Genomic DNA, 27292 nt, shown 5'->3' on the forward strand with positions numbered 1-27292 from the left:
GGTATAGTCCAGTGAGAAAAGGTACATAAGATAAGTACTCGGAAAATATGTGAAGAGGTGGAATTATTCTGGAGTGCTATGTTTTCTTTCGGGTAACACATTTTAGGAAGGATATTAGAAGACCGGAACACATCCATCTAAAAATGGGCAGAATGGTGGAAGGACCATACAAAGATAACAGTTGAAGAGTTGAAGGAAACAAAAACGGTTAACATGGAAAAGTGAAGGCTTGATGGGAAATCATGATTGAAAGATTTTTTTTATAAGAAAGATTTGATTTTTTTTGTCTTAGCTTTGCAAGATGTAATAGACAGGATTTTCCAAGAGATAGATTTAGGCCAATGGAATAAAATGTTTCCTAAAATTAAGTATGACAAAAATTTACTGATTATAGAGGGAATAATAACCTATAATTCTATATTTAACAATGGAAGCTATCTGAATACTTGTTGACATTGTTTAGGGAATTCTCATGCGGTTATATGATGGAAAAAAATAATTATTCACAACCCTTCAAGCATAGAGATTCTGTGCTTGTGGGAGAAATCCAGACTATTTTCTCATGTTAGTTGATTGCATGCCTCCCTAAGCAGTTTGGAACTTTTAATCATATGCCAGTATGTTTGTTTAATACCCTGACTCTGACCTATAGTAACATTCTCATACCTCAGAGCTCTAAAGAAGCATGCAGTAGATTCATTTAGTCCTCCATTCCCTATCACTATCCCCTAATAAATAACTAGTCACTCATCCTAAATAAATCTAGATAAAGTAAAGCCTATAACCTGTGTTTTTCCCTTTTCCTTAGTGTATTCACTGACTCTCATTCTGAGGGGAAACAAATGAAGCTTGCCTTTTGTTTATGGTTTCCTGATTATAGAAATACCTCTTCTGAAAGAGGAATCAATATTAAGTTTTCTCAAATTTATGATTAGTCCATCAAAAGACAGGTTAGGCTGTACCTGGTTGTCATGTTCTATTGCTAGGTAGCACATACTGGTGCTTGCCTGGCTTTGATAAAGCTCCAGGGTGCCTCACAGATATGGGAAGAAGCAAAACCAATTCAAAGTCAAGAGACTCCAGTCCTGTTTCCTATAAATCAGGACATTGAAATGGAATGATTCTGGTAAAGGCAAGTGAGAAGAATGCCTTGCATAGCCTCACTATAATAAACATAATTGAACAACTCACACTATCAATCATTTGATTGGTTGATGTAGACCTCTTCAATAATGAAGTAGTAGCAGGGTTCACATTACCATTTTTCTTATGAAAAAAAGACATTTCATCATTGACAGATTTCTTTCTAAAGTCTCATGAAATAATTTAAGGCAAGATTTTGTACAGTAGATAAAACAAAGGAATAAAGAAGCAAAAGTAGCATGGAAATCATTTGAACATAGAATCACAAAGTTTCAAGTTATTCCCTTTCCAATGGATTCTTTCTACAAATTTGCCCCCTGCTGGAGAATTCCTGCTCTTATGGAGTGTGAAAATTGTTGATTGGTATTCCTTGCAAATGTGATACTTGATCATGTATGTACTCCATCTCCTGAAACAAACTGAAATGTTTTCTGTCATTTATCAGAGCCGCAAATGCCACGGGCAAACATTCATCATAAGCATGATTTAAAATCATTAAGCATGATTTAAAATCAGGACAATACTCATATTTGCCCCTTTGTCCAAAACAAGTATATGAAGAAACATTTGGGGAGTTCTGCCCTGTGCTCATATAGCATGAAGTAGATTATTGGTTTCTAATCATTAAAAGAAAGGCTAGACTCTCTTCTTCATGTTCACAAGGGATGGACTAGATTTCATCATTATGTGTAGGGAATAAGAAAATCTACATGGTTCTCCTTTTAAACTCAGATTATTGTTGATGGGATCAGAGTAACGAGATAAGCACAGGAATTTGGGGACCACTGAATTGGCACACTCTCTGGGATATTAAAACTGCTCATATAACAATGCAAACAGGTTAAAAAACTTCCTCCAGAAAGGTCAGAAGCAATTAAAACAGAATGAGTAATACAGGCCTAGAAGGCAGAAGGTGAGGCAGAGATGGAGAGAGGGAGATAGGTAAGAAGAGACAGAGATAAAGAACAGTCAAGCAGAGTTGCCTGGGCCAGAGAGAGAGAGAGAGAGAGAGAGAGAGAGAGAGAGAGAGAGAGAGTGGGACTGTGGCCTGGAAAAGAGGTTCAAAGCAGGTTTTATAGCCTTGCCCCTTATCTGGGCACTGCAGGCAAAAGAGGAATTCCCTTCCCCTTAATGTGACAGGAATCAGGTAGAGGGTTGAAGACTAAGATAAGGATACAAATTTTACATTAAGCAATGAAACAATGGGAGTCAATTTACATCTCAAAAGCAGGGAACCGCCACCCATTTAACAACATTTAATAGCATTTAAGAATACAGATATTGTTCCTGCTACATTCACAATTCTCAACATCATTTCCTTGTGTTAAAAGGACAAAGCTACAGGTCCTGTAGTCACAGAAAGGGAGTGAAATAGACATTTTGTTCAAATTGACTTTATTGATCACTAGTATTTTCACAAGAAATAGAAGATGCCCTGTGGCTCTTTCTGTGTGGCATTTGTCCTCCTCTAAGTTTCTTTGAGCATAGGGTGTAACTTGGCCTCTTTATACCTCAATTTCTTAATTTGAAAATTTTCTGATGTGGGAATTTGGAAGGGAGCAGATATAAGCAGAATGGGAACAACAACCTTGCTCATGAACCTTTTGAGAAATAATCAAATATACTATAAAGCCCCCCTAAGAAGGTAAAAACCTGTCACTAATGCCAAGTAATAATAACTTTCTCAGCTTGAATCTGTTGTCCTTCCTGAAGTTAAGTTCTTATTTTTTTCAGGTCTAGTGTCAGTGCAATTTAGAATAAGGGATTACAGCCAAAGGGGCTTTGTTTTCATGGAGGAACTCCATATTGTTGCCAGTGACTCCAGGTGGAAAGGAAACATTTACTTGGCTCTTATCTCATTATTCCTTAATAGTCTACTTCCATGATACACTCAGCAAGAGAATTCTTGAAAAAGAAATTGCCCATTGAGATGAACATTAGCCACCAATAGACCTCCATCAAAGACAAAAATGATTTTGCCGTGTATATTCATTTTGAAATATGACATAAATATATACTATTCCTATTGCCTCAAACATTTTAATTTTGCACAATTATTTTCTATAATCCATTTAAATATTAGGAAAGGAAGTAATTATTAATCAAGAAACTACTTTTTACAAATTAATCATACATCTAGGGACTTAAAAAATCTGCTTTACATTGATTTTTAAAATGGTAGTATTTTGACATTGTCCACATTTTCCAATGTGTTTCTATCCTTTCCCTCCCTGACAACTATCCATTAATGAAAAAGAAAAAAAATAGTTCATTAAATCTAACCAATACATCAATAATACCTGAAATTCTTTGTAGTGTTCTATAGTCATAGTCCCCTAGATCTGAAAAAAGGTTATGAAGGTATATCTTCATATTGCAAATTCATATTCATATCATTGATTCCTAGTCTGGTCATTACAATTTCAAAGCATTCAATGTTATATATTTGATTGGTGGTGATGTTTCTTTTGGGTAGCTATGTGGAGCAGTAAATAGAGTGCTCTGACCTGGAGTTGAGAAGACCCATCTTCCTGAGTTCAAATCTTGATTAAATGACTTATTAGTTTAGTGGCTCTGGGCAAATCACTCAATTTCCTCATTTGTGCAATGAGTGAGAAAGGGAACTGATGAACAACTTCAGTATCTTTGACAAACATACCCTAAATAGTCATGAAGATTTGGATATGACTGAAAACATCTGAACAGCAAGATATTCCACTTGCATCATAGTAGTCATTGTATATAGTTTACCTTATTCTTCTTGGTTAACTTTTCAATGAGTCATCGAAGTTTCATTAATTTGTACATTCATCATATTCACTAATATTCCATTATTGTGTACCACAATTTGCTTAGTCAACACCTAAGTGATGGACACCTACTTTCTCCCTATTTCTTTGTACTTCTCCCTTCCCCTCAAAAAAATAAGATTGTTGCTAAAAATATATTAGTGAATATAAGGGTTTTTTGGGGGGTTGGGGTTTTTTTGATTAATTGTTTATTACATCTTCTCATAATATATGCTTTATAGTAAAATCTAAGTATCAAAAGCAAGGTATAGGCATGTTGGTAACTTTTATCCCATATTTGCAATTTACATTTCAGAATAGGTAAATTAGTGTGCCTGTTATTCTACATCTCCATCTTCAATTATTCCCATCTGTTTTCATCTATATCAATTTTCAAGTTATGTAGCTCAAAGTTAAAGTTGTTTTGATTTACATGTTGGTTTGTATTAGTTATTTGGAATATTCATTAATGCAGTTCTTAATACTTTGCAATTTTTGTTGATAAATCTCTTCATAACTCTGGATCATCTGACCATTGGGAATGCCTTTTTTTCTAATTACTAAATAGTTCTTTTAGTTATCTATACCAACCCTTTATCAGATATATTCAGCTTAAAATTTTCTAAGTTGCCTGCAACTCTTCTTATCCTACTTACATTAATTTTGTTCTTGTAGGGGACAGAGCCAAGATGACAACAGAAAAAGAGCCTCTTCTAGGTGTTCTCTCCATAATATTTCAAAACTCTTAAAGTTATGGCTCTAACTAAATTTTCAAGAGATAGAACCCACAGAAAGATCCAGTGAGGCAATCCTCCAGACCAAGGTATCCTAGAATATAGTGGAAAAACTCTGCTCCCAAGGGTTAGAGCAGTGGCCCAGCCAGAGCAAAGAAACTTCAGCCACCCAGAAAGAGCCACAGGGCATCTGGGAGCCATGCTCTGGCAGCAGAAGAAATTTCCTGACCTGCACTCTGGGGAGCACCCAACACAACTTGGAGGATCAGTGGGGGACCTCTGCCAGAGCAAGCACAAAGCCCAGGCTCTCAGGGCCCTCAGCATAGTGATGGTGGTCAAGGCAGACCAGATCCAGGAAACAGAAACAGGCATGGAGCCTGCAAGCAGGCAACTCCAGGCAACTGAACCATGAATGCTTAGCCCACAAAAGGTAGGGGAGACTTCCAAGGTCTGGAACAGGACTCTGGGGCTCTGAACACATTCAGATCCTGATCACAGTTAGCCCCCCCCATTAGAACACCCCCACCCACCCTCAGCCCTGTGGCAGAGGGGTGCTCTTGTGGTCATTCAGAGACCAGAACAGCAGTCAAAGTTTCACACACTGAGATCCTCATGGTGGGGTGTCCCAATAAAACTCAAAAGCTCAAGAACACCCCAAAACCAGGTACAGGCTAGAGAAATGAATAAACAGAGAAAAAAGAGGAACACCATTTAGAAATACATTGTCTATGATCCCAAGAAGGATCAAAATACTCAATCTGAGGATGAGGAAATACATCTAAAGACTGCAAGAAAAATGGAAGTTGGGCTCAGGCTATGGTAGAGCTCAAAAAAAGATTTTGAAAATCAAGTAAGGGAGAGAGAAGAAAAATTGGGAAAAGAAATGAGAGAGATTCAGGAAAAACATGAAAATAAAGTTAGTAGCTTAGTCAAGGAGATCCAAAAAAATGCTGAAGAACATTACATGTTAAAAACCAGCATAAATCAAATGGATAAAACAATTCAAAAAGTTATTGAGGAGAAGAATGCTTTAAAAAGCATGATTGGTCAGAAAGAAAAGGAGATAAGAAAGGTCTCTGAAGAAAACAAATCCTTCAGATGTAGAGGTAAAGGAAGTTGATGATTTTACAAGAAGTCAAGACACAATACTTCAAAACCAAAAGAATGAAAAATTAGAAGAAAATGTGAAACATCTCACTGAAAAAACAACTGATCTGGAAAACAGATTCAGGAAAGATGATTTAAAAATTATTGGGATACCTGAAAGTCATGATGAGGAAAATAGCCTTGACCTCATTTTTAAAGAATTCCTACAGTAAAATTGCCCTGATATCCTGGAAGCAGAGGGCAAAATAGAAATTGAGAGAATCCACCAATTTCCCCCCCAAAAGAGATCCAAAAAAACCTCCCCAGGAATATTATAGCCAAGTTCCTGAACTCCCAGGTCAAAGAGAAAATATTAAAGGCAGTCAGAAGGACACAATTCAAATATCATGGAATATCAGGATATCAGGATAACACAGGACATAGCAACTACATTAGGGGTTTGTATGACTTGGAATATAATATTCCAGAAAGCAAAAGAGCTTGGAATGCAACCCGAGAATCAACTACCCAGCAAAACTAAACGTCCTCTTCTAGGGGAAAAGATGGACTTTCAATGAACCAGGGGAATTGCAAATGTTCCCATTGAAACAACCAGAGCTGAACAGAAAGTTTGACCTTCAGACACAGGACTTGGGTGATGCATAAAGAGTAAAGGAGAAGGGTAAAATATGAGGGACTTGATGATGAACTGCATGTATTCCTGCACAGAAAAATGATACTAATAATACTCATATGAAACTTCTCATTTAATAGAGCAGGTAGAAGGAGTTTTTATAGAAGAAGCACAGGAGTGAACTGAATTTGAGATATAATATATTGTAAAAATGGAGTCAATGGCTAAAAGGGAAATGTACTGGGAATAAGAGAAAAGAGAGGTGGAATAGTCTAAGATATTTTGTATAAAAGGTATATATACTTTTGGCAATGAGACATTGCAATGATTTAGAAGGGAGAGAAGGTGCAGGAGAATGAGGAAACCTTCACTCTCATCAGAAATGGCTCAGAGAAGAAACAGCATACACACTTGATAGGGTATAGACATCTAGAGTAAAAAAAAAGGAGAGAAGGGGGAAAGGGGGAAGGGGGAGATGTGGGTAATAGAGACAGGGTAAATCATAGGAGAGACTAGTCAGATATAACATATTTTCTTTTTTACTTCTTGCAAGGGGCTGCAATTGGGTGGCCTGTCCAGGACCATGGGACCAGGTGGTTGCTGGGTCTCAGGGGTGGTATGTGGGCTAGGGGCCTCTTGGCCCCAGGGCCGGTGGTCAGTCTGCTACACCACCCAGCTACCCTACAGCACATTTTAGAAAAGGGACAGAGTGAAAGGAGAGAGAAAATATAATATATAGTAGTGGGGAGGTATAGATGGAGGGAATTACAATCAGCAATAGCAACAGTGGAAAAATAAGGAAGTAACTTTTGTGATGGACTTATCGTAGAGAATGTGATCCACCCGAGACAGAGTTAATAGTATCAGAACACAGACTGAAATACGTTTTTTCTCTTTCTTTTACTTTATTTCTCATGTGAGTCTATATTTGGGGGGGGAGGGGTTATTATGCTTATTCTTAAATAAGAACATTTTAGTAATGTATAAAAAATCACTTGTACAAAAATAAAAAATAATAAATAAAAAAGTATTCATGTAAAAACTTAATTTAATATAATTGAAGTGATACATTTGTATCTTTTTAATTATCTCTGTTCTGAATTTCATTAAGACTTCACATTCTAGTCATACAAAATGCCACATTTTATTTTCATCTAATTCTTTTTTTTTAAATGGCATGGAGGAAAATACCTAAATCAATAGCAGAAACCAGTGGTAAAGTGGCAAAAGAGCCTGGACCTAATTCTTCCATCAAGAAGATGGAACACATCATGATCATGGGATTGAAAGAATAATAAAGAACAAAGATGTATTCCTAGTCCACATCTATTGGATGGTGCAGATGTAATGGAAAGAGTATTATCTCCCTAGCAAGTCTGAATTTATTTTCTTTCAGGTAAGTACCTAATTATGTGACTAATCAAATTCAATTGAGCATGTGTACAACTAAGGGCAGTGTCAGAGGTTGTTGAGGGTTGTTATAGAGGGTTGTTATGCTTTTTTTTTAAATCACATTTGTTTCTCTTTAAAGGGGATTTCAGTCATTAAGGTAGTAGTAAAAGATTGAAGTAGCACATGGATCCATAAATTAGGAAGTGAGACTCAGCAAAGGAAATTATTATGGATTGATGCAAGATCTTTGTGGATTTTATTCAATTCTTCATTTGTTTATTCATTTATTGATATTTGTCTTAATTTTCAGTTTAGTGGGTTTTTTTTATTAAAATCTTTGGTGATGAAATAAAAGTTGTACAATAGTTAACGTGCATTGTTACATATTTTTGATGTATTTCAAGTACATATCTATATTTATTTGTATGTTGGTTTTAAATTTTGCCATAGTTCTCTGAAGGTCTGGACAAAAATTATATTCTCTGGTGCCCAAGTTAAATTCTGACAGTAGACAACTGAATTAAAAACATCATTCCAGTGGATGGAGTGGAGTAATATTGCAACCAGGGCTAGACCAAAAACCATTTACATGAGGACAGGTAGCTCCTACCCTGGAATCATTCTGTCAGTTTTCTGGAGACAGGAAAAATGAAGGAAATCCTAAGGTTACCTCTCCATATAGAAAATAAAAAGTGAAAGTTCACAAGAAGAAATAAATACAAGAATAAGTCTGTGCTCTGACAGAGAAAAGCAATGTATAAATACAAGGTAGATTTCCATTAAAAGTTGAATAGGAACTGTAGGTTCCCTGTTTCCAGAAAAGAAAAAGAAAAAGAAAATTCTCTTTGGGCTCCAGCCCCACTCAGTGTGAGGGACAGAAATCTTTTGGTATTGCACAGTAAAATCATTTTCCCACAAATGTTTTAAATGTTGGGAAAGGGAGGAGAGAGTAGTGGAAGAGTTAGGTAGTTCATAAAATGACTTATTTATATTCCCCAAACTTTTAGAGAGTGGTTTTTAACTTATTCCTCTGGTTTGTACCTCAGCCCTTGCTATCATTCTTTTTTGCTGCATTATTCCTCATCTGTTGTCAAATGATGGTATGGGAGATATGGCACAGTCACTGGATGCAAAGGATATCACAATGGTTCAAAAACCCCAACAATCTGAAAATATTTGTGGACAATGATTCAGGATGAAATGAGAGATCTAGGAGAATAATTTTCACAATGAAAACATTTTAAGAAAAATAACTTTGAATTCTTGATAACCAACCTCAGTTCCAAAGTACCTGTGACAAAACATGGTAATACCTATCCCATAGCAGTGATAGATTTAAGGTAAAGAATGAGCTGAAGAGGACAATTCAGGAAATCGTTTTACTTAATTATGAATATGTATTACAAAGTTTTAATTTTTTTTCTTTTCAATGATGAGGAACAAAAATTGAATGCTTATTGTTTGAATTATTTTTAAAATCAGGTCCTTAAATAAGGGAAGAGATCAAGGCATTCTTACACAAACCTAGAGTTTTTGTTTTTTTAAAATTTTGAGGTTTTTTTAAAGTTTTCTCACATACAGACTTCAAAAGATACTAGTGTTTCTAGGAGGGTTTAAGAACTTAGTTATCAGCTGAAAGTTCCCTGAGGACAATCCAGAGTGACCATCTTGACCCTCCTAAATTCAGTTCTTGCTTTCTTTGTGAATATGAATGAGCAGAGCTGCAAAGAATCCTGATCTTCTCCTGGGGAATAGTCTAAGAATTCTTCCCAGCTCATACTCCTTTGTCCTTCAACCCCATCCCAAATGCATTTATCCAAAAGTAGAAAAAAAGACTCATTTCCACAAAATAATCATAGTTGTATTCACTCTAGCATTGGGAGAATATTTGTAGAAAGAAAACAGTTTCTCTCACTAAACTCTCAGCTATAGAACTCCAAATTAAAAGCTTCCATTACAGAAATCTGTGCCTAAAGAGCACATTCAGCTGATTTCTTACAGAAAATTCTCTGAACACACACACACACACACACACACACACACACATACATACACAAACACACAAACACAATATGCACTCACATGCACAGATGATCAAATGTGCTACATATATGCCATACATGTATATTTAGTGTAGATATGAGTATATCCAGGAAGGGAAATAAACAAGTACAACCATGACCAACAAAGTCTAATTTTTTTTTGTTTTGTTTTTTGTTTTTGCAAGGCAAACGGGGTTAAGTGGCTTGCCCAAGGCCACACAGCTAGGTCATTATTAAGTGTCTGAAACTGGATTGGAACCCAGGTACCCTGGCTCCAGGGCTGCTGCTTTATCCACTATGCCACCTAGCCACCCCAACAAAGTCTAATTTTGAGGGGAAAAATTTAAGAGCATACTTTGGGGAACTCATGTTCACTGTCAATGCCAAACTTTTGAACCCTTGAGACCAGTGATCCCCTTATGGGAAGGAACTAGTTTGGAGAAAATATGTTCAAAGATGCAGTATTTTTTTGATCTTGATTATGTCTTATGATCCCCAAATCATCCTATCTATGGCTGCTGCCTGGATGCTGACTAAACGATCAGAGAGCTATAGATTCCATGACTCCCTAAAACTATTTCTAATGGGAAGGCAATGAAGAAATCATATGAAATATGACACATAAATGATTTGATTAGGAGGACCCCAACTGTTGGATTCTATCAAAACCACTAACTTCACCAGGTTCTTGACCCATCTTATTCTTAGATATATAAGGACATGATCTACACCAAAGTAGAAATCAAATCTCATATACCCAAGTATATCTTAGCAGCCTTCTTTCTGTCTGTTTTCTTTAAAATGTGCCAGTTCATTGCATGGTCTTGGAATAAGTCCATAGCTTATCTTAGTTGACCCAGTTCTGAGACAATCCCCAATATTCCAAGAATTCAGTTATACCTGGTCTTCTGACCCACTAAACCTGCTGTCCTGCTTTCTGCATCTTCACCTCTATTATATTGATCGAATCTCATTTAAAAATCTATGACCAGTAAGCTAAAGCCAACATAAGCCACTAGAGAAGTAGAAATCACCTTCAATGTTTTTGTCACACACATATCAAACAATTGAATTTTATAACATAGCATCAATGATTTGGTGATTCTGCCTTCTTTTTTATAGCAACTTAAGGATGGGTTAGGGCAGCTAGAATAGAGTGTCATGTCTTAAATCAGTAAGCCTCATTTTCCTGAGTTTAAAATTGTTTTCAGATACTTACTAACTATGTGATCCTATGTATTCCCAATTAACTCTCCTTGTCTCATTCTCCTCATCAGTAAAATGACCTAGAGAAGGAAAGGGCAAATCACTTTAGTATCCTTGCCAAGAAACCTCAAATGGAGTTATAAAGAATTGGATACAATAACTTATAGATTAGAGGGACAGATTTGAAAGTTCTTGGAATATGAATGTAATTAAATATCATTTGCCTTAAGAAATGATGAAAGTTTGTTTTCCCAGAAAACCTATAAAGACCTATGTGAACTAATATAATGTAAAATGAGCAGAATAATTTACATTAATATTACTCACATAACAAAGATGAACAATTTTGGAAGATTTAAGGTCTCAGATAAATAAAATGACTAAACATGATTCTAGAGAAGTGATGATAAGCTGGACTATTCATCAACTTACAAAGATGCTAGCTGCAGAGTGTGACGTACATTTTTGTACATGGCCAACATGGGAATTTGTTTTGCTTGACTACACACATTTGTTATAAGGTTATTGTTTTTATTTTGTCTTCCTTTAATTCATGAAGGTAGAAGAAAAAAAGCTAAATGTTTCCTAATTGAAAAACTTTTTAAATGAAAAAAAAGAAAACATAAAAAAGAAAATATTAGGCCTAGAGTTAATGGATTGATTTATCTCAGATGTAATAACTTAATCTTTCTTAAACTGATCTGTACTTGTCTTACCAAAGATCTTTATCATGACATTCAAGACTGTCATCTTTTCCAATACTACCTATATATTGTTTCCCAACATCAATTGTCCCTTCATTTTACTTCTTCTCTGGGTTTCATCATCTGTAAAAGAAGGGGGTGGGACAAGATAAGTTCATCTCTAAAAGTCCCTTCAAACTCCAAGATTATATGGAGAATGACCCAACTAGAAGGGAATGCTAAAATTATCCAGGCCATTTCAAACCTAAACAGTATTTCTTTCTAAATTATCCCTTCCATATAATCCCAACTCCCTTTGAAGCCCTATAGATGAAGAGAATACATAAACTCTTGAAGTATATTCATCATATTCAGGATATTATAGTGGAAACAAGCATTAAATACATCCTTAGAAAGTCAAGTTTAAAATTCTAGCCAAGTTTAAAATTCTAGTTCTGATACTTATAGCCTAGGTGACCATGGACAAGTCATGTCACTTCCCTAGACCTCAGTTGTGACATCTGTAAATTGGGAAGAGACTAAATTAGAAGACATCTGAGGTCCCTTCCATTTTTAAGTCTATTAGGTCCCTTTATAACATTGAATCAATGGATAAATATTTTTGTATTCTGTTAAGAAAAAGTCGATTTTGGTCATTTTATTCTCCCCTTGTTTCTCTCTCTTTTTTTAAATTGCAAAATGGATACAGCAGATAATTATAAGCAAAGTAGATGTCAATTGATTGGGGATTATTAATGGATCAAATCATGGTAAATGGATACAAGGTAATATTACTGCATTGTAGGAAAATGTTGAATATGAACTACACAGAACAAATTTGAAAGACTTATACAAAATAAAGTTGATTGACATTATCAGAACCAGAAAATCAAATTTGACAGTAACCTCTGTGATGCAAAGACATCAGAATTGATGCAATGGCTAGCCTTGACTTCATAAGATAGATGTGGAAACATGCTTCCCACCTTTCAGCAGAGAGATGAGTTTCAGAAAAAGGCACAGCTTTTATATATGAACTAATAATAATTATTTTATTAAATATACTTTTGTTATAAGGGTGGGCTCTAAATTGGATGGGGGGTGTTATTGAGAAATAACATCAATGAAGAGTAAATGAAAATGTTTATTATTATAAGACATTAAAATAAACAAAGTCAGAAATACCAATTTTCTCAAGACAGATGGCTGAGAGCCAGCCAGTTTTTATCCCATTGCATGGTTGTTTAGATGCTATTTCAAGTAATTAAGATGGAAATATGGTAGAAACAATTAATCTACTTACTTTCAAAAATATCTAAAACACCATCTCTAGTACCTAGCAACAAAAATTTATTAAGCAACCATTATTTACCTGACTCTATGATCACAAATATGATAAATTAAATAATCCCTATTTGCAAAGAGCTTGCATTTTAAAGGGGCAAACAACAAAGGCATATTAGCATGTGTACTTTAAACTGTAAATACCTAGCATAGACCAAATCATTAACTTTTTAAAACTTTTTTTTATTCAACATACTGTAGTATTACATCTATACAAATGATGCCTGTCGGGCAACTAGAAAGCTTCAAGTACTAAAGAAATGAAAGATCATTTCTCTGAAACCCTAAAAGGATACATTACCAAACTTTTGATTTTCTTGTTAATGCTTCACTGAGATTTGCTCTGTCCTGATTGACAGGTGGGGCTTGTAACCAAGGAAACTCCTACCTTGGGTCCTGTGGACTAATGCAGAAAAATGTGTGTCTTTAGAAGAGTGGAAAGGAACTAGAGAAGTTGGGGAGTCATTGTTATTTGCTTCAGAGATAGGCTCGGGTAGGCTTATGTCCTTGCTAATTTTGCATAGTACAATGATGATGATGGTGACCCTGATTCCTTCCAACCATGGGACACCTGCTCAGTCACCCTATTCCTATGGCTGCAGCAGTTTTCATGTCGCCACTGCAGATGAAGGGAACCAAGAGCAGAGCACTCCTATGGCTTGAGGGAGAGGATCAGAAATTTGCTTTGATAAAGAAAGGCTACAGGGAGCTCACTGGAAGAAAGGAATGTCTGTGCAGAATATTAAGATAAGGTTATTTTGGGCAGTGGTGATTGCAGCCAGTTTTAAATCACAATAATGGCTGCTGTTGCTATACAAGGGCACTACTGGTTCAAAATTATATGAACTTTGAATTGTTTCTCCTATGACAAGTATGGGTTTCCGTGAGAGCTGTCTACTTCCTTGAATCCTTTTCCCTTTGTGGCAGAGTGCCAGGATTACCCTTTGGAAATAACAATGCCATAGTCTGCTCAAGAATAAGAAAACCAGTATAGACTAAATACTCTTATATTTGACTGGTTTTTTTTCTTTTTTACTCTGCTCTTTATATTTGTTTATTCTGTGAGTTTATAGACAAGGGCTAAGCTTTATCATCTTCCAAATGGTAATAATAGCATCTCCAGGAAATAAGTAGAAGAATAAATAAAGCAATTTTTGAAATTCTTTTTATTTATTTGAAAATGGAAGTTTTTTTAAAAAAAAAACTACCCACTTTCTACCTATTCAATTTATCATCATCATCATCATCATTTTTAACTCTTTACATTATTTAACTGTTCAACTTTCAACGATATTGACATCTTACAACCACAATCAGAGACACTCAAGATTGAGAAGACAATTATAGAATAAGCATCCAATAATTAACTGATGGGGGTGTATATTCATTTATTTTGTAAGTATACACACTGACCAAGTTTCACCATCTCCAAATGGGTATAATTAATAGCATCTTCGGGGAAAGGGTGGAAGAAGAAATAGAACATTCTTTTTCTGTTTCTTTGTTTTTTAGGGGTTAAGTGGCTTGCCCAAGACCACACAGCTAGGTAATTATTATTAAGTGTCCGAGGTTGGATTTGAACTCAGGTACTCCTGACTCCAGGGCCAGTTCTCTACCCACTGCGCCACCTAGCCGCCCCTAGAACATTCTTTAAATCCTTTTTTGTTCATTTGAAAACAATTGTTATATAGCTGCTCGGAATTATTTTTAGAAAACTACCCCCATCTTTCTAGCCATCCAGTATTTTTTTCATTATTGTACTATTTAGCTGTTCCACCTTCAAACATATCGACATCTTACAACAACAAATTGCTCTGTGAACATGGGTTTTCTGTTCTCTGAAGCCCTTCTGCTTGCAAGTAGAATGGCTCAGTCTTAAATTTGGGCCTTGGCAGGTCACTAAAGAAGAAACTGCCTAACAACAACTCTCTTGAAAACAATTTTCCATTTAATTTGAAGTCAATGCTTTTATGTTGGCGCTTCTTCATGAGGGGGCGTTGTAAAGGCTTGTGTTGACTTACCAGCCTTTCAATTCTTGTCCTTTTGTTTCTGTGTAGCCCCAGAAGAGAAAACTTGGAAAAGAAGTTGCTGATATTTTCTCCTTCACTTTCTTGCCCCTCTCAGCCCCCCTGCTGCCTCCAGAAATAGAATGCAAGTGCTTTTCCAATATTCCCTGAGAGAACATCACGTTCCCAGGATAAGTGACAGTGGCCTGAGAGAGCATTCTATCACCTCTGTGTAACATTCTCTGGACCTTGAAATACCCAAGTAGCCAAGAACACTAGTTCTTTAGCCTAGCCACAACTATCTCATCTACCCTGGTCCCCTGAAGCTGACTCACAGAAATCAGTCCTAGATGGGAAATAAAGGGTTTGATTTTGTGAATCAAATCCTTTACAACATTTCTGCCAAGGAGTTATCCAATCCTAGGTCTGAGCAATATATATTTTTATTATAAAATGATTTTAGCTATGCTAGTCTTATTCACTGTTACTATAGCAAGCCTCAGTCTACTATTTAGAAGATACTGTGCTAATGATTAGCAAAAGGTGAACTGAATTACATCAAAATGCAGGTTTCTAATTTTTCTCAGTCTCAGAAGTTAATGGTACTGCAGGGACAATGGTAGCCAATTTGGCAAAAGGCTAAGCAGCCTCCCCAATGATCTCAAGAAATGCTTAAGCAAAAGAAAGCCCCAGTTTTGAGATTTCTGTTCTTAAATATTTCATCATCATGATCATATATTTTCTAGTTCCCTTTTAAAGGTATGTACATCTGGAAAATGAAAGCAATGATGTTTCTTGAATTTATTGATTGATTCTCTTTGTGGAATTTTCATTTTTTCTAATTATATAAAATTTTATAGTTCTAGCTTCCATGATTTCTTTTTAAAGTATCTCCTGTGACCTGAGGGGGATGACTAAAGGGTTAATGAACTAGTAATACTATCATTATAGGGGGTTCAATCTCCAAAGAAATATAGAATCTGGAAAAATAATGGATGAATGGATGACAAAGCATTTGCCAAGTGCTTATCTATGCCAGAGAGTCTTGGAAATGTAGTCAAGCAAGATAGTCCCTGACCTCAAGAAACAAAACTTAAAAAGAAGAAAAAAAAGACAAATTTGATCTTAGCTTGTCAAAGATAGCACTTTGAGATAGAGAAATAAAGGATTTTTATGATAGATATATGCTTTTGAAGCTTGTCTTCCAAGAATTAGATCAAAAATCTAATGCTACTGAACCACACCCTGATGAAAGGCCCTAGCTGGATAGTAAGTAAACATGAAAATGCTTAATGGAAAGAGGAAAAGAATTGAATGTCTTAAACAATTATGGACAGTAATAGATATTCAGATTCTGAAAATTTCTATGAAAATACTAGATTCAAAGAAGCAAGAAGAACCACCAGGGAATTGAAAAAAAGTTGAAAGAATCAAAAACAAAGCTCAACTATGAAATAGAAAATTAGCATAATTTTGTAATATGCTAATGTAGCAATAATAGAGACAATTTCTACAAAGCTTTATATCCATACATGCATATATGTGTGTATATATATATATATATATATATATATATATATGCAATCTTACTTGCTTTGAAATGTGTACAAACTTAACATAAGTTTTTTATTTAAGTTTCATGAATCTCCAATCAAAGGAAAAGGTAATTGGGGAGGTTATATACTTCATTAGTTACCATGCACTGTAAGACTACTAAAGGTTTGAAAGAAGATATTACCTAATATTCCATCACAGCAGTATCCTATTTGGAGTTCAAGAGTTGTTAGAAGCTAAAGGACAATGGAGAACTCTAGAAGACAGGAAACTTGGAAGCATATGTGCAATGCTACTGCCATAACAACTTAGGAGTATTTTTTACCCAGTATGAGGCTGAAAGAGTGAGAGGAAAAATCTTCCCTAACTATATAACTAGAGGTAAAGGGAATTATGTGAAGGTTGTAGAAATGGTTCTATGCTCTTCATAATTTGGAAAACAGACAATTGTTTTAGAATTTGTACAATTACTGAGATTTTCTGGTTATGTTTAGCAGGATGTTTAGTATCTCATAGAGCAGGAGTGATGAACCATTTTTTTTTCTGACAAGGGTTATTTGAATATTGATAACATCATGTGTGGGCTGGATTTGATCAAACATTCAATTAGTTCACCCCTAAAAAGCAACTAGATTAATTGAATTTTGAGTCCCATCTAAGTTGCTTTAACATCACTAGATCAATAATGGTCAGCAAGTTAGAGGTTCTCCATCCCTGCTGAAGGTCTATCTAAAGTATCCTTTCACTTAGATAAATGGTATGAGAGCCTTTTAATTTTATTGTGACTCAACTTATTTATGAAGGCTGTATTTCTGAAAACTTCTCTTCCAGCTTCAGGAGTGGAGTGGTGAGAGTCCTTTTGTTGGTCCTTAACCCACAAATTTCTTTGGTTGTACAACCATTCAATCATACTTCTGAATAGCCTTTAAGCTACTCCAGGAATGGAAAGAGGGAAAGCTGGATCCAGGAGCTGTGGTAATCTTTGGGACCAAGGGAAGCTCTCAATGATATGGGGCAGAAAGAAGTGGAAATAGTACAGATTAATTAACTACAAGGGAAAAAAAGAGGAGAGTAACAGCAACATTCACTCAATGTTCTGGGAAATATTAATGTTTTTAATATATGTTTTTAAAAATACCAGTTAGGTATAAAACAAATATCAAGATAGCACTCTATTCAATTGCTTAAGTCAGGTCCTAGGGTTAGATAATGCTAAATTTTCATACCTTTCCTGTCTTGACATAAGTATTGTTTTTTGAAAGAGCTAAGAAAAGTTAAGTGACCTCAGAAGGTGGAGCTTTAGCAAGCTACCTTAATCAAAGGATATGTTTAATACATATTTGTTGAATGAATGGATCAATAAGTGGCTACACAGCTAGTTTAATGGATAGATGAATGGAAGAATGGATGTTCTATTCAGCACTAATGAGATGAGGGCTGCAAGCTTGCTTGCAATTGCAAATGACATCATTCTGCTCCATGAAAACACTGCATTCTTGATTCTGGCCAGCCATCTTGCAAATGGAACCAGATAAGAAGGTGCAGATGGTATAGTATAAATGCATCCCCACTGTGGAAAAACCTGTTTGTTTAGCTAGTATGTGCTCTTTGTTGGGTTAAATTCATTTTTGAACATATGTTGTGTATTTAAAAAAATAAGCCTAGTGCCTTTAAAATGTCACATGCTCAATCATTCACTCTGCATCTGCCAGAGAAGGTTAATTGGATTCAGCTGAGGCAACTGAACATCACCACAGACCCATGGTATCTAAGAAGCTCTCAGAAACTGCCTGGATTTAGCTCAAAATCTCAAGGGAAGAGAAACTACTTCAGAAAAAAAAGCCCATAGTGGTGATATTTCGCTTCCCAAGTGCAGCTTTTCTCTGGAAAAAAAAAAGTTTGCTTCAAGATGTCCCCCACCCCCAAATCAAACTGACCATTCTGAAAACTAAAGAAGGAGATTAGAGCCATTTAGCAATTCAGGGGCTTAGAAGAGTTGCTCCAGAGAAAAGGAATATTTATTTAGAGTTATTAAATATATAGACATCTACTAATAGATTATGAGAGGTTATGGGTCAAAGAAAATATAATACAAATAACACTTTTCATGTTCGTATTCATAAATTTATTTTCCTACATTCTCTACATTGCTGTTCCTTTTGAAAATTATACTTGTAAAAGAAATTAAGGACTTATTTGTTACAGTAACTTATTATCTATTAACTAATTATGTAACTACTAAAAGTTATTGCTATAGCTATTATTCATCACAGTGATTACATGGGGCAACTGGATGATACAGCACGTAATGTTCTGCACTTGAAATTAGGAAGCAGTTAGCTTAAATCCTATCTCAGACACTTGCTATCTAGATGATCCAGGCTAAGCCTCACTTAATTTTCTCGTCGATAAAATGGGGATAATAATAAGTAACTCCAAGAGTGTTGTGAGGATCAAATGAGATCATATGTAAAGTGTTTTGAAAACTTTAAAGTACTATGTAAGAGATTATTATCATTATAAGTATAAATTTCTATTAACTGTATAATTATAGCTAATTAACGATTTGTAATTCTAAATATATGTGTAACCAGTGTTCAATTAGAATATTACTTTATTGTCCAGTCTTAAGGCTCAAGATTAAAGCAGTGTGTTGCCAAATTATTCTAGGAAGCAGCACTCATTCTTTCAGCTTCAACTAAAAAATATTCATGGCGATAAGACAAATAGAAGTGCATTTTGATTTTGGCCCTGCCTTTAAATAGCAGCAAAGAAATAATGTGCATGTTTTATTGTTGGTGAGTCAGAATTATCTTCTTAAAAATCCCTTTCTTGACCATTAGACAGGAATAAGACCCTACCCTAAACATACCAGCCACAATATAGTGGAGGAACAAAAACCCTTCTGTGCTGCCCCCTCCCCAAGTATACACACATACACATTCACTCACACACACACAGATATGTCTTAATTAGTATGAATAATGATCCCCTGAAGTGTTCTTTCTATTCAATTTTGCACTACAAATTTCCATTGGACTCAAAGAAATTTCCATATTTTACATAGTTCTAACTTCAAATAGTGTGAATTTGAATATATATGACAATATCAGAGAGTCATTTTTTTTACAAAACTTGAACCTGTCTATAATGATCTGAACTCTGACTCAGCTGATTTATCCAAAGAAAGGAAGATGAATAATTCAATCTTGTCCCACCCTGAAATAAGCAGTTGGGTCTACAGATTTTTTGGTTATCTTTCCCAATTTTCAATTACATTCTATTGTACCTTTGGAAAGCCTACTGCAACTCTTCCTATTCCTAACAAACAACCTTTCTTTATAAGATATTTATGCCTTCTCCCTGAAATTTATTTTCTAAATTTTTTATATTTAATTTTTTATACATGCATTGTTTACCCCAGATAGAATACAAGCATTTTGAGGATAATAATGATTTCATTTAAAAAAAAAATTTGCAAATCCAGCTCCTTGCCTATAAAAAGAAACTACTTAAATGTTTCTTGAATGGAAAGAATATTGGCAGTCAAATCAAAATTTAGGTTTCTCTTCACTGATCAGCCTTTCAAATTCTTGTCAGAATTGTAGGAAAATAAATACAATTCAAAAAGGATAATGTCAGTAATGCTACTACTCTTCCTCTGTTCCTGGACAACACAAATTTTGAAACTGGACAGTTTTAGTATACTTTCTAATAAAAAAATAAAGTGAAGCTATAGGAGGGGAGCTGAGGTTTGTTTTTTTCCTGTTGGTGTTTTATTGTTGTTAGTTTGTATTAAAAAAGTACTCTACATACAGATCTTAGGAAGCCTATAATAAGAGATTGGAGAAATGCAGCTACCTTAGAAGAAAAATGAAAGAAGTTGGGATATTCAGCAGGATGTTCAGATTAAAGGGACAATACATTTCATTAAGAATGGTGAGATGTGATGAGTTTGGGGTAGAAACTCAAAACATTGAGTAGTTTAATAAGAATTTAGTCAAAGATTGGAAGATAAAGAAAATAGCATGGTATAATAAATAAAGCAGAGGACCTCTGTTCAAATCCAATTCTGCTTCTTATTATCCTTGTGAAATTGGAAAAATCACTTCACCTGATGAAGTCTCAATTAAGGAAGTTCGTTCCTTTCAGGTCTTAACCTATTATCAAGAAGTATGTTTATAAAAAATTTCCATGAAAACTACATCACATAAAGCTACACACACACACACACACACACACACACACACCACACACACACACACACACACACACACTCACCAATAACTCAACTTCAAGAATAAAGGGAGTTTTTTCCTTTAAAAAATGGCAATCAAGATACAAAGGTAAAAAAATCTGTGATTGCATAGACAGAAGCTGAGAAATCAGTGATGGATACTATATTAGTGAACAATTCATCCCAAGTTTCTTCAGCAAATGTAAAGTAAATCTCCACAGGATGGAAACTTTAAGAAATAGAAAAGAGCTAGCCAAATTCTGCTTGAATTGCTTTTTAAATCGATGAATAGAAAAGTTTCAGACTGGAATGTGCAGCCATTAAAAGACCACAGGTATTTCAGACCAACAGAATTTTTAATTTCCCCTGAATTTAAATTTTTAAATCTCTAACTTTTAAGACAATCAGTTGACAAATGTAAAACTACTGCCAATTATTTCTGAAAATTTATGTTATGCCTTGAGGTGCCAGCAAATCAGAATATTATCAGGTTATATTAAAGGAAGGGGATAAGAGATCAGGGTGCTAATTACAGATAGCATTCAAAACTAACCTCTTAAAAATGGGGAAGGGAAAGCTTAGCAAAAGAATTGGAGACCCTAAGAAACTACTATGAGGAAAAGGTAATTAAGCAACATCAAGAATTTAGGAATATAAGAGGAAGAATTGACGCAAGGGGAATTGTGGACTGCATGGTCCATATGAACTCTCTCTTTGTGTTAGTGAGGCTAAAAAAAGCCAGTGATATTTTGTTTCTAGGAGAAGAAGCCTGGAATCAAAGAGGAGACAGTTGACAACCTCTTTTTCTCCATGAAACCACCCCTGGGATTCAATCTTGTATGCCAATGTTAGAAAGGTGTCATTGTATTTCCTTTGAATATGGAAACTTACTGGGGAAAATGACGTTTATTCCATATTATGGCTAGGAATGGAAAATTATAAGGTTTTTAAACAGGTGAATTGTTACAGAGGGAGGAGTCAAAACCTAAGTCCTTGCAATTCGGTGCATGTTGAAATGGGAAAAAAAATCTCATATTTTCCAATGAGTCACAGTTAAAAGCCAAACTGCAAAGATGAAGAACAATTACCACCACATCCTAATTAGGGTCCTGTTGTAGCTTCCTTGTGTAAGATAATCCTTGATTAAAAGTGTCAGTGTGGGAAAATATTGTGGGAAAATATTGACTGATATTGAAATGTGAGTGTGAAATTTTAATTACTTGTGAAAATTAACATGGATTATTGACTGATAGGCACTAATGACTCTAATGAAGGCTAGAGGTTTTCCTACAAATAAACAGATGATTAGCCTTGACAGTAGAAACATAAATAGAAAACCCAAGGAATGCATAGTAGCCAACTCAGGGTCTTTATTTTGTGTAATCTAAGGCAAAAGTCAATCTCGATAAAATGGTAGCAACACTGAATTCAATTAACATTTATAAAGACCCTACTCTGTGGAGGGAACTGTGCCAGTAAGGGAATAAAAAGACAAATAGTGAAAAACAACCACAACAGCCCTCATATTAAGGTGGAATAGAACTTGTTCTTAAGTATTAAAATGGTTTTGTGATGCCATTACTACGAAAATCCCTTTCTCACTCCCACCCACCCAGGATACAGAGTGAAACCCATCTTAGCTGAAATTCCTGTGTTATTCTGACCTATCTCTTTTCATAAAGTTAGGACAGGGTCCCCAATTAATGCACTAGGGATCCTTCCTCAATTTTTCCTGATAGTACTGGTGGGTACCAGGGAAATTCAAAGGTAATTTCATAGATAACTCATAACATGAGTATAGAAATGAAAATAAATAAAATTAAATCTGAGAAAGAAGAAAGTATTAATAAGGGGGAGAAGTCAGTGGAATCTGATATTACTAGGGTATGCATTCCAATGGAGGATGGGGGAGTAGCAGCCAGGAAAGATTGACATGGAATGAGAGGTAGGTGAATTCAGTAAAGTGAATTTAAGCTGTTCAGTATATATATGTGTGTATTTGCATTTGTATTAAAAAACCTGTGGGTCTATATGTGTTTACACATAAGCTAATTATGTTCCTTTATTTGAATTAATTTGTTATCACCAAAGTTTCACTTAGATAAAATTGTGAAGGATGTAATCTGATAACAGAAAATGGTCTTTACCCTTCTTCTTGCTCCATATCAGACCCACTAAATGTCTAACACCACTATAATCCCTTTACTTACAATAGCTTCTGCCTAGGATCTCCTATTAGATATTCAAACTAACTTCTTTATCAGGACTAGGAGCATTAGATGTTTGATTTCCCTCCTTCCTACCTTAAAAGTTACCTTATCTTCCTTAAGATTTAGACTAATCTGAAATATCAAGTTATACTTTTCATGATAATAGACACTGTGATGCTTAATGAGATACCTCTCTAATAACATAATTTACATTTTAAAGGAATTTTTGAGAGATAAGATAGCCTAAATCCAAAGAATCATGGAAGAGAAGGGGGAAAGTGATTTAGGAGCAGGTTGTTTTTTTTTTAAAGAATGTATCTCTTTGTAGAAGGCCAGCCCTATATGCTTTCTAAGGCTTTTAAACTTATATATACTTAGCTCTATGGAACATTTCACCTTTGAGGCATATTGCCTGGGTGGAAAATCTGGAGTTATGGAAGGGCCTTGCTCATTGCCTCTGAATAGCATCAGAGAGTGCAATTATGGAGTTTTACACCTGGAAAGGACTTTTATCTAGTTAGATATCCTAGGTTTATGGATGAAGAAACTGAGGCCAGAGAGGGAATATGACTTGCTCAATATTACACAACTCATTAGTGGCAGAACCAATATTATATTCCAAACTTCCTGACTTCTATTACACCACTATTTTTCCCTACTTGGTGAGGAAAGTGTTTCAAAATGTCTATGGAAAGTTAGACAGAACCCCAGTGACTCTTGAACCATACATCTACTTTTTGTCTATGACAGGCAATCTTCAGAGTACTTTCAAAATCATTAACTCATTTCCTTTTCATAACACTGAAATATATCAGGCAGGTATTATTACCATTTGAAACAAAATAAACAAAAATGAAACAAAAAAGGTTCAGAGATATTAAATTATTTTTCCACGTTCACATGACTACTAAGTAGAAGAAAAGGGAATAGAATGAAGGTCTCAACTCCTAAGGTCAGGGTTCCTTTTTCTCTGAAAAATTACCAGATTGTCTCTTAGCCCTCAGATTTGCTGTCTGTATAAGAGAAAAGCATTTCCTTTCTCTAAACACACAAAATCCAAGGGTGAACTGTGTGCTTTTCTAGTCATTCTTTTTTTTAACTTACTGGTTCACAATTATGCATAGAATATTATAGTGGTATTTTCTCTTGTGATGGATGTCAAAACCTTTGCATCCAACCTTGTGAAGTTAGCACCAGCAGTCAAAACCAAGGGTGGGGGGAATCTTCCTTCACCAATCCCTCCCTTGTAATGAGAATGTAAAAGCAAACTCCTCACATGGTTCCCTTTGAATGACAACAAGCTACCAAAGACGTCAGAGGCATAAATCTGCACCATCTTCCCCTCCCCCTGCCTCCACCCCTTGAAAAGCAGCAACAGACATCTGCACTAACCAAAAAAAAAAAAAAAGACAAGTAAATTGTGATACTCTTGGGCTTTTCACATGAGGTTTTGACTGCAGGTTACAGAGGTAGAAAAATGATAGAAAAATAATGGGAGCATCAGGGTACAAACATTGACCAGGCTTGAAACAGTGGCTTTGATATTGAGACTTCATAATCATTCTCCCTGGAGAGGAAATGAAGACCTTGGCTTCATTGAAGAGCCCCATTATAAATAGTCTTTATGATTTCACTTATTTTCATATTGCAAATGAAGGAAGAAACATTATATATCTGAAAAAGTCCTAAGGAAGGCATTAGGATGTTAAAATTTTCAATGTTGTTCAACCATATGAAATTTAATGGAAGTTTTATTTTACTCATTGTACTCATTTAAAATTTCAATATTGTTCAATAATATGAAATTTAATGTAAGTTTTATTTTACTCATTGTACACAGTTTCTATGTCCAAGTCATAGGAGTAGATATTAGGAATGATTGCATCAAGTTTCTTTTCCTATGATACTTTTTGTTAGCCACCTATTCTAATACTTGGGCTTATTTTTTGGTGAGTAAGTGATGCAGGAAGGAGTGTTCAAGATCTTTATTTTTCTTGGGGGTGGCAGTGAAAGGGACCGCAAAATTTGAATAGTTGCGTTCTAGAAGAAAAGGCAGGAAAACTCTCCTATCCCTGCAGAACAGTCTATTACTGTTCTTGGATCCATCAATGAACTCTAATTTTATATAAACTATATTCCAACTTATGGAGAAAATCTAGATCTTGAGGAGGGAATAAAGAAAAGGACCTGACATGTTCCTATTCTTCCCCCAACCTGATCATCAATAACCCCACACAAAACCTGATTTTATATTCACAATCGCCTGCTCCACCTATCACCTTTGTTGGGGGGGTGGGGTGTGACACAAAATTAGCAAGGATGGGAAAGTGAGAAGAAGCTGTAAAAATTTTTCGAGTATGTTTTTCATCCATGAAAAGTAAAATTAATTAGAATACCAATGTAATGTTCTTCTATTCTCCCCCCCTCAAATTCTTTATAAGTATCCATGGAGGTTACAAAACAAAGGAAGAGTGGGAGGATGGAGAAAAAATAATAATGGAGTCAAAAGTACAAAAGGAAAATAATAACAAGACTATTCTAAATTAGTAATATCAACCAGAACAGAAAAAGTGGTATATAAACGTAATGTAATATTATTATGCAACAAAATAATGGATATAAAACATTTAGAGAATCTTGAGAAGATGTGTAAACTGATATCGAGTTAAATAAGCAGAAACAGGAAAATAATGATGACTACAATAATGTAAAGGAAATTGACACTGAAAAACCCAATGAATGTAAGGGTCAACCTTTACTCAGGATAACCATTTTGATGTATGTCTCTTTCCTCTAAGCAGATGTTTGATTGTCTGGAGGAGAGGAACGATTCATAGGCTATCAGACATGTCCAAAATGGTCTATATTACTCAGATAATTCTTTGTACACCTAGGTAGTATAATGGATAGAGGTAGGATAATGGATAGTAAGTCTGAAGTTAAAAAGAACTGAGTTTGAATTTAACCTTATACACTTCCTGGCTCTGTGACCCTGAGCAAGTCACTAAATATTTCTTTGCTTTAGTTTCCTTAAATGTAAAATGGGAGTAATAATGGAACCTCCCTGAAAGGGCTGTTGGGAGAGTGCTTAGTACAATGCCTTCAATTTCCAAATAAGTCCATTGACACCCAGAGTTATAAAGTAATTATTCCAAGTAATAAGGAGCAGAGAACCCAGGTTCTATGATTTCAAATTCACAGTTCTCTCCATTGAACTACACAATAGTTTGGGGGCTAAAACAATAAAGGTAATGAAGAATACCACTGATATTGAATAGAAAGGAAAGCTTGAAAAAATAGCTTAAAATTATACATTTCCATTAATTTTGTCCTTTACCATTTTTGATAACTTATGAACAAGACAAAATATTTACTTACATGTCTTGAAAAGATGCATTATTAATTTTGACATGCATAGCATTAATAGAGTACAAGGTAAGGGCAGCTAGGTGGTGCAGTGGATAAAGCAGCAGTCCTGGAGTCAGGAGTACCTGGGTTCAAATCCAGCCTCAGACACTTAATAATTACCTAGCTGTGTGGCCTTGGGCAAGCCACTTAACCCCATTTGCCTTGCAAAAAAAATAGAGTACAAGATATAACTATAATTCTTGTTTCATATGTGTACAGGTTTGAGGTTTTATGAGCTTGATTTAATTGGGATGTCTATGTAAATTTAAAAAGCTGCACATTACACTGTAAGATGGAAAAGTTGACCAATTAAAGGGGAATATATTACTAACATTTATCAAACTGACATTTCTGCCATTTGGAAAATCAGGTTCGTGTTTCCTCTTTAGCTCAAAGACAATCCTATTTTTATTTATCAAATTTATTTGGTGTTTGCCCCAAATTAACATCTAAAATTATCTATTGGAGATAAAATATTGCTATCCAGGTATGTCATCACTTGCATACAGCATATTTGAAGTTGATGCTTTAAAGAAATTTATCCTTAAAGAGGATAAAATACTGAGAATATTTCTAAAATAGGAAAGATTTACCCTTAATACCATCAGTCAGTCAATAGTTTTTGAGGAGAGGAAGTACATTTGATTTTTCCATATACACATATTTGTGTATATATATGCATATACACATGCAATACATTCATACATGTATGCATACACACATACACATATGCACATGTGTTGTACCCTTATCTTCCTAAGAAGCATCTCCCCAAAATGTAGCAAATCCATAATCAAATAGCCTGCTTAGAAGCAAAGAGATCA

The 27292-nt window shown here is 35.1% G+C and overlaps 1 protein-coding gene across 2 annotated transcripts in view; it reads right to left on the reverse strand.

The window, feature by feature from the left end:
• Positions 1 to 27292, reverse strand: part of CHRM2 (cholinergic receptor muscarinic 2) — a 198599-nt gene that overhangs the window by 159793 nt on the left and 11514 nt on the right. Inside the window, exon 3 of one of the 2 annotated variants that reach the window (XM_074193604.1) lies at positions 11040 to 11106. The exons of the other annotated variant lie outside the window; for it this stretch is intronic. The gene's annotated coding sequence lies outside the window, so the exon portion shown is untranslated. The remainder of the gene's footprint in view (positions 1 to 11039; positions 11107 to 27292) is intronic. 2 annotated transcript variants of the gene reach the window in all.

This window comes from Macrotis lagotis, chromosome 7, assembly GCF_037893015.1.
Source record: "Macrotis lagotis isolate mMagLag1 chromosome 7, bilby.v1.9.chrom.fasta, whole genome shotgun sequence".
Lineage (NCBI taxonomy): Eukaryota > Metazoa > Chordata > Mammalia > Peramelemorphia > Peramelidae > Macrotis > Macrotis lagotis.